The sequence below is a fragment of the Myotis brandtii genome, unplaced genomic scaffold, assembly GCF_000412655.1.
Source record: "Myotis brandtii unplaced genomic scaffold, ASM41265v1 scaffold1063, whole genome shotgun sequence".
Lineage (NCBI taxonomy): Eukaryota > Metazoa > Chordata > Mammalia > Chiroptera > Vespertilionidae > Myotis > Myotis brandtii.
Genome location: NW_005353597.1, coordinates 173,669 through 182,219, shown reverse-complemented (window position 1 = coordinate 182,219; position 8,551 = coordinate 173,669). Strand labels below are relative to the sequence as shown.

Below are 8,551 nucleotides of genomic sequence, written 5' to 3'. Positions count from 1 at the left end.
ATGTGCGTGGTTTTGCTTTTCATATCAGCTTTTAACACATAGGAGTGCAAGGTATGAGGTTTTTAATGAACGTAAAGCCAGAATTTATAGGCTACTATGAAAATAGTGTTCATCTTTGCTCAACGACATATTGCTGACAAATACGGCAAGAAGTCCATTGAGCGACTGCTTGCCACGTCCAAATATCATCTTCCCGACCATCTGAAAACATTAAACACCTGGCTTGTCATTGAACAGTCAAGTAAGTAAAGATCATTTTAGAAGGCAAATCAAGTTCACTGATTGAGAGGTGCCTGAAGGCTGTTTTTACCTGTGATTTAAAAAAGTGCTTTCACTCATGTTGCAGCCAAATGCTGTTGCCCTGGTACCAGTAGGCAGAACACCAAGGTCAAAGCGCCTTCCCGGCCATTGCCCAGACAGAGGAAACACGTCAGAGCCCTCGGGACCCCGTCACTGACCTCAGCTCCCTGCAGTCTTGCAGCACAGGAACCACAGGGAAGGTCTCCTGGGCACGCTTTGCTGCTGCTGAGTCATTCCACCCCAGGAGTGAGAGGCTCTGCAGCTGAGGAAGAGAGTGGTGAATGGGACCACACCCTGGCCCCTCCCGTGCATGATTTATTACTGTGGGGCCTAGGGCAGGGGTTGTGCTCATGTTTAACAGGTGAAGGAGAGAGCACTAGGATAAAGGAATGCTGTCAACCAAAACACTTGTACGCATACATGCCTAACCCATGGACACAGACAATAGGGTGTGGAGGCCTGGGGTGGGGGGTGGGCTGTAAGGGGTCAATGGGAGAAAAAAAGGGATATATGTGATAGTCTCAACAATAAAGATTAATAAATAATCAATAATAAATAATTTTTTTAAAAAAACAACAACAAAGAAATGCTGTCTTCACCCTTCCATTGTCTCGGTTAGCAAGCCTTGCCAGTGTCTTAGAGAAGGCTGGGAAGAACTCAGCACTCACCCCCTCCCGTTGTGCATAGTCGAAGTGGGAAGCTTAGAGAGGTGAAGTCACTGCTCACAGTGCCTGGCTCCTGCTGAAGCCCCTGCCTCTCAAAGACTTTTCCTTCCATCACCTAAGGCCGTTTCTCCTTCAACCATCCTCAACTGTGTTAAAAAGGTTGCATTTTAAAATACTCGATAAACGTGAGTGTTGCCAAGACCAGTGCCCTATCTTGTTCACGAGAGTTTGCCCAGTGAGAGTCACTGCACCAGACTCAAGAGAAGCACCAGGCCCCCACCCAGGCTGGGGGGCAGGCCTGCAGCCCACCCCCATTTCCGACCATCGCCAGTGCCAGAGCCCCTTCCCTCACTGCCACCAGCCCAAGGTGTCCTTGCAGCTCAGTTCAACCACATTTATCAAGCGCCCACCTTGCCTGGCACTGTCTGGCACTGGGAAACAAAGAAATGGTTCAGTTTTAAAGACTGCAATGATGTTACAGTCACACAAGGCCCACGGACAGCAGCTCTGACTGACTTCAGATTCCCCAGGTAACTCTAATGGGGACTGACAAGTTAGGGATGGTTCATGTCCTGGTTCTTCACCTGACTTAGGAGTGACCAATCCACAGGCATGTCTCCAGTATGTAGTACAGACTTGGCTAAGCATTTTCTTTCCAAGACAGATGTGGGCCATCCAAGTGTACAGATGTGAACCTCTCACCTGGCCCATCAGCCCAGTGAGACCCACTGGATCAGCACTGATCACATCTGACCCATCACCCTGCTGGCTAGCCCCTGGAGGGGTCAGGATCTAGTGGTTTTATGTCCAAAGACAGTCTAGGCCAAGACCCTTCTTTTTTTCATTCTGTCAGGGAGAAGTTAAAATACACAGTGTGGAGCTTTTTTCCATCTGGCCGCAGCCATCAGGAGTCTTAAAAGGCTCAGTTAAATGATATCCAGAAAACATGGAGCAGACTCATAAAACCTCTTAAGGCCGAAATTCCTTTCCATTCAAAAATCTTAGACCATCTATTTTATGTGTAGAGGTTGTTCAATTAATGGAACAAATGTCTGTTAAACTAAAAATGAGAAAAGAAGTAGTGCGGAACAGAAATAGACAGTGTGGAATAGACAAGTTAGACTCTGAGAGTCACCACGCGCTAGTGCTGGGAGGGGCTCCTGATTTCACAGGCAGAACTGAGAGGACCCCTGGGTTCATTCACTTGCTGGGTCATATGACACCTGCATCTAGGACCAGAATTCAGGTCTCTTGCCAGTTTCCCATATACCAGGCACCTGCTCACATCTGGCAAAAGCCTGACTTTGGCTGAATACTTCAGGGAGGGTCTTGTTCTGCCTCTCCCTCACTCAGAGAGGAGCGCTGCCCCACTGTAATCAGGGCGTCCCCTAAGGCTGCCCTCCTGGCCTGTCTGGGTGATCTTCCACCTCCCAGCAGCCTCCTTGCACCCAATATGGACCGCCTACTGGCTGCGGGAGAAGGCCCAGGACAGGCAGCCTCTGCTGGGCCCACAGGTCCAGGATGTTCTTTCCTGAAGCCCTCCTGCCAGGAAGAGTGAGTTCTAGAAGTTGACGACTAGGAAGAGCAGAGGGTGCTCTTTTCAGCCACCATTCTCCTTCCCTCCACTATATCTTCCTCTCATCACCAGAACCAGGCCTACCAAACTCAGAAGTCTCATTTGCTGTGCTAAGCCAGCTGGGGTCTCCCACATAGCATTGCATGCACATTCAATAGCATGTTTGCACTCTCTGGCTACACATGTTCTTTCCAAGACAGATGTGGGCCATCCAACTGTACAGCAAATGAAACTTCTGGGTTTGGTAGGCCTGGCCCAACATATGCATTGCAAGCTCAGTTCAACCACATGTGTCAAATGCCTACCCTGCCAGGCTCTGCCTGGCCCCGGGAAACAAAGAAATAGTTCAGTTTTAAAGTTCAGTTTCTCTTCCCCTGGCTCCCTTCCCACTCACCCCCTTTCCCACTCAACCCCTTTCCACTCACCCCCACAGGTGTCATGTTCTCACAGCAAAGGGTCAGGGGGAAAAAATCACACCACAGGAGCTGAATGAATTTATAATCTCTGCTTTTTATTATTGACCTGGTTTTATGCCTTGTAACCAACCCCATGTAGGGTCTCTCCAAACCTCTCCTACTCACTCTGTGAAAAAGCAGAAAACCTATATAAGCCAGGTGTCAGGGTCAGATCTGGGGTCAGGGTCAGAACTGTGTGGCTCTCCCGTTGCTGGCAGAGAATGGCCTGAGGGTTCAGGTCTGTGAGGTCTGCACAAGGAGCCTCGGGGCTGTTGCAAGAGCTGTGTGCTTGTACCAGGGAAGACATGGGGCAGATAGGGCAGGATGCAGCAGTGTTGTGACCTTGACACTAGACTGCCTGGTTCAAATCTAGCTCTATCTCTTATCAGATACCCAACCTTGGACAAGTTCCTCGGTGTCTTTATGTCTAAGTTTCCACCTCTGGGAAGTGGGCCTGATGATAGTAATTACATGGTTGAGTGCTGTGGTTGTGGGCAGGGACTGTCAGCTCCTGGTTGTTTCTTTTTCTACCCTTCTTTGGTGCCCTTAAAGGGACAGTCTTGGAAATGAGACTAAAGAGAAGATCTGCTTGCCCCGACATGGCCCCATGCTGTCTGATGTTCCACTGGTTGGCTGCCTTCAGAGGGCAAAGTTTACAGGGGATGATGGAGGCCATTGATAACCCACCCTGCATTATTATAATTGCTTTTGTTATTAGTTGATATAGGTTTGTGATAGTCTTTTCATATCTAACTTGTATTTAAAACAATCCTGAGATGCATGGGAAAAACATTATTATTATTATCCCGACTTTGTAAAAATGACCAAAACAGAGCAAACCTTTTCTGCCTTGACTCACAACTTGAAAATGGATTATACTCAAACCAGATTCTTTTGGGAGTGAAAGAAGCTCTATTAGTAATTATACTGTCCAGGCAAATCAGGATAAATGGATAGTCTAATAAGGGAAGACTCTTCAATTTAATTTGATGCATTACCACAGTAAGTGGCAGGAAAACATGAATCTGTTAGGCACTGGATCAACTAGGCTGTCACTGCTCTCCCCAGAACACCCTCCAGAAGGGGGGTTTTGTAGAGGAAAAGTTGAGGTGTGCACCTCACTGACGAGACCAGGAACTACTAGAGATTCAAGTGAAATGTCCTGTGTCCAAGGCCCAGAGTAGAGAGTCATAATGTTTTCAAAAATACTCTCTTAAGTCTTTTATGTTTAGGGAAGAATCAGAGAAGCATTTGAGATGCAGACCACTCAAACAACAGTGGATTCTCCAGCGAGTGGGCAGTGGGGTTGCTTGACTCCCTCCTGAGATGGAGGTGGAGGGGGACAAGTGCCTCTAGGTAACATTTGGCTCTTCCTGAGGACACTCTTTTATCTGTCCCATTTCCCTACTTAGCTCTCAAGTGCCACCATGCCTCAGGCTTCAGGCCTGGGTCAGGAGTGGGGTGCAGGGATTGGTAAAAGGATCTTAGCTTTTAAAGATTACTAAAATAAGGAAAGCAGAATTGAGTGGATACCAAGAGTCACTGCCCTCAACACATCATCATAATGACAAAACTGTATGCACCTGAAGAACAAGAGATTGGAAAATTCAGGGCTGATAGAGAGGTTTTTCCCCAGAGTCGAGGCATGTGCCCTGACCGGGAATTGAACCAGGGATAAATAAGTTGACATGTGAAACAGAACAATGTTTGGCACCCATAAGTACTATATGTGTTGATTCTGATTAACACCCCAACCAGGGTCTCTGGTGCTTGGTATCTCAAAGCTCCTGGTGCATCTGGTTTTGCCCCAAGCAAATTCTGCAAGTGGAAAACTTAAAGCCTGCTGAGTGAATCTTTCCAAGCTTTGACCAAATGCCACAACACCAGATTTTTAAGTTCTCAAACCACAGAATTAAGAGCCCTTCTGCTGTTAACTTTGTCCTGTGTGACTTTTCTATTCAGAAAAGAGAGAGAAATGAAATTTCTCAACAGTTAAAAGTAAAGACTTGCTGAAATTTGTTAACTTTATAAGCAATAATAACAACAATAACCCACTCTGTAATGAACTCCTCCGCAGTGAGCAATCTGCTATAGACTCCGTGATGGGGAATAGCCTTCGCTTGACACAGTGGACACCTGCTGTACCTGTGAGGCCAGCTTCTGCCCTTTCCAAGTTCTCTGTGCACAAGGTGATGCCACCTATTACGGGCAGTTAGACAAACAGGGGAGCTTCTCCCACTAACCTGCTAACCCAACAGGAGTAAATTCACCTGACCGAGCTCTGGCCTCCAACATGGACCTCTGCATAATTGTAAGAAGTATCTAAATGCCACTCACTAGATTTAAAACAAAAAGAACGGAAAACTTTGAACCAAGTAAGTTGTAAACTCAAAATGTTAGAAGATAAACCAGTTACGTTAGCACTTCCTTTGAAAAATGGAACCATTTCTTTTGAAATCAACCACAGTGGTGAGACATGTTTTCCTTTTCAGTTGCCCGCTGATGGCACACAGCTTTACCTGCCAAATCCTGCCAGCTTCCAAGGCCCGGGATGCTGACTTACTCCAGTACATGGGCAGCATGAACTCCAACCATGTGGAGAAGAGCACATGTTGCCACTGGGTGAAGTGAGAGCTGACAGAGACTCTTGGCTTCTCAATACCAGAGGTGGTTGGAGAGCTTTTCTTGTTCTATTAGAAAAGTTCATGAGGAAGCTGTGAATAGGATCAGTCCCCAGAAGTAAAACTCCTATTTTCACCATCCAAACATCAGTCAATGTACTGGGAGAGCCAGCAGAAGCCTCGCCATAGCCTTTCCTCTTGAACACTTGCACATGAACACTTCCATGGGGCGGGCATTCAGTGAGCCAGCAGAAGCCTCGCCATAGCCTTTCCTCTTGAATACACTGCACATGCACACTTCCATGGGGCGGGCATTCAGCTCCTTCAGGGTCACAGTCCCCTTTCCTGTGGTCTGTCCATAAAGCCCAAATATCTCCCAGAGTTTTTCTATACCGATTGCATCTGTTCTGTCAGTCTGTAACCCAAGATAAGGATTGGCACATTGGATATTGTTTTGTCAATTGTTGAAAGGTTAAGTTCAACTATGGATTCCATGAGGTGAGGATGATCTGCACAGTCCACCAGAAAGACAATCCCACTAACTACTGGGAGATCATTTTTCCAAACTCATCTTGCTTGCTCATGCCCACCAAGATCAAAAGTTGTAAAAGTCAATTCAGCAATTGTCAGCTCTTGGATATCAGATGTAATGTTGGAGCATGTCTGTCATTTTTGAGCTTGTGTAGAACAGTGGTTTTGCCTGCCTTGTCCAGACCAAAGAATACAAGTTTTCTAGATTTCTAGTACCATCCTAGGAACTAGAGCACAAGGCTGAAGCCATTGTAGATCCACCCAAAGATGAAAGACATTATTATGCTTTCCACGACACAAGGGGTTCCTCTGGCAGCAACACCAGCAGCGGGCAGCTTTGACCCTCCTCTGATCATACTCCCAAAAGCACTGGAGAAATATGCAACCTTGGGTCAAAGATTTTAGCCAATGTTGCAAGCCTCCCAAACTCCACTACCTCACCTTTCTTGGGGGCAGATTTCTGATTTTGTTTAGGAATTAGTTTTAAATGTGCTTAAGTGCTGAAGTTGATTCCCTCCCCAGAATCTGTGATTGCTTTAGGGGTGGCCCAACTCTGCTAAAAAAGACATGAAAATAGATTATGGAAGTTGTAGGTGCAACTTCTGGGAAAGGTTTGGCTATTGTCCCATGGGACTATAATGCTTGGAGGGGCTACAGCCACTTTGTGACTATGAGGTGAAAAGCTTGTCCGATATGAAAGCCAATACGTTAAAGATAATAGGGAAGACGTAGGAAAGAACTAGGGTGCTTGGTAATACAGAGAGCTGATGAGGTAGCCAGTTTTGGCACTGCTTCCACTGAACTTATTTTTCTGAGGTGATCCACATTCTTGTTGCTTTAGTGCTTTCAGATGTGTATTCTGAACTTGTAGCCAAAATACTCCAACTCATTATCCTTGATCCAGTCACTGACCTTTTTAAGCCTTACTTTTCTCATCTCTCAGACATGAACACAAGAGTTCTTATCTAATTGAAGTAGGTAATATGATAATAATGCAAGCAAACACTCATGTCTCACTTGCTAGGGGCTAGACTCTTTTTAAACAGTTGACTCATGTAACGTACACAGAATGCTCAGGGTAGGATCCTGAAACTTACATGTTCTTAGCACTTATCATTATAATCATTGTTGTTACAGGAAGTAAGCTATTAATTCAGACATTCTGTTCCTACACAATTTACTTACAGCAAGAGGAAGTAGACTTTCTGGCTCTCCCCCTATTGCCCCATGAGAAAGATTACAGGAGCATTTGAAAATGTTTTTGCTCCTATGTTAGCTTTGGAAATTCAAATCCTGTCACAATGAATGACATAGGAACCAAGACATAGACAAGTGCTCTCCTGATGTTTAGGTTGTAATGCATGTATTTACAAATAAGCTCATACTAAAAGTTCCTACAAATCTATTTGGAAGCTAAAAGAGCTCATTGTAAGAGTGGTTCTAGGACTAGGTGGATTTTAAACTTCTGGAGTTTAGAAAGAAGGTTTTGGCTTTCTTAGTAACCACACTCTACCTGTCATTGTCTTGTGCACAGAGTGAGCAGCTTGATAAAATAGTCTATTTCTTAATGCTCTATCAAGAACTACGGAAGATTGAAGATTCACCTATGAAAGCCAACCAGTTAGCTTAACACATCTCACGGAAGCTGGAAAAAATACACAAAACCCACAGGAGACTCCTAGGTCAGAGGTAAAGACTTTATCACTCAGGTAGCATGAGCTTCCTGTTTACAATAACCCTAAATCCAGCCTCTGCGTGACAGAGGCAGATGGGCCCAAGTGGATGCTGCACACAGGGGGTTTACACCAGAGTTGAGGAACGTTGACTTTAAGAAACCTTAATCTTACTCGGGGTAACAGCAGACCTACCCATTATCATTATTATCCTGATGAGGAAACAAACCTGCCTACTCTTCAAGGAGACATTATCTCTGTCTCCTAAGGCTATTACTGTACAAAGATCCTTGAGAAGGTAGTTCAGAGAAAAAGCTGAAATTAATGGGAGAGGCATGGAGAATTGTCTCTCAAACCTCTCCTCATTCGTGAGGCGGAGTGGAAACCCCAGTCTTTCACCTCTCCCTCTCCCTTTGATATTGTTGTAATTAGCTAGTTATTAACAATAAGAAAGGAGCAAAAGGGAGGCAAGACATTATAAGCATGGTCATTTGGATAGATTCACCAGGAAGTTGCAATTTCACACTCCCCGGGGAACCACCAGCCCATTCCCTGAAGGTGACTAGGGGAAGGGACTGGACAAAGGGGAAGATGGGATTTTGTACAGTGAATTTTCACCAGGAAGCTGCAATTTCACACTCCCCAGGGAATCACCAGCCCACTCCGTGAAGATGACTGGGGAAGGGACTGGACAAAGGGGATGATGGGATTCTGCACAGTGAATTGGGGT

General features: G+C 45.6%; 1 pseudogene; it reads right to left on the bottom strand.

The window, feature by feature from the left end:
- Positions 1–5,768: 5,768 nt before the first annotated feature.
- LOC102242386 lies at positions 5,769–6,485 on the bottom strand (annotated as a pseudogene).
- Positions 6,486–8,551: the final 2,066 nt, after the last annotated feature.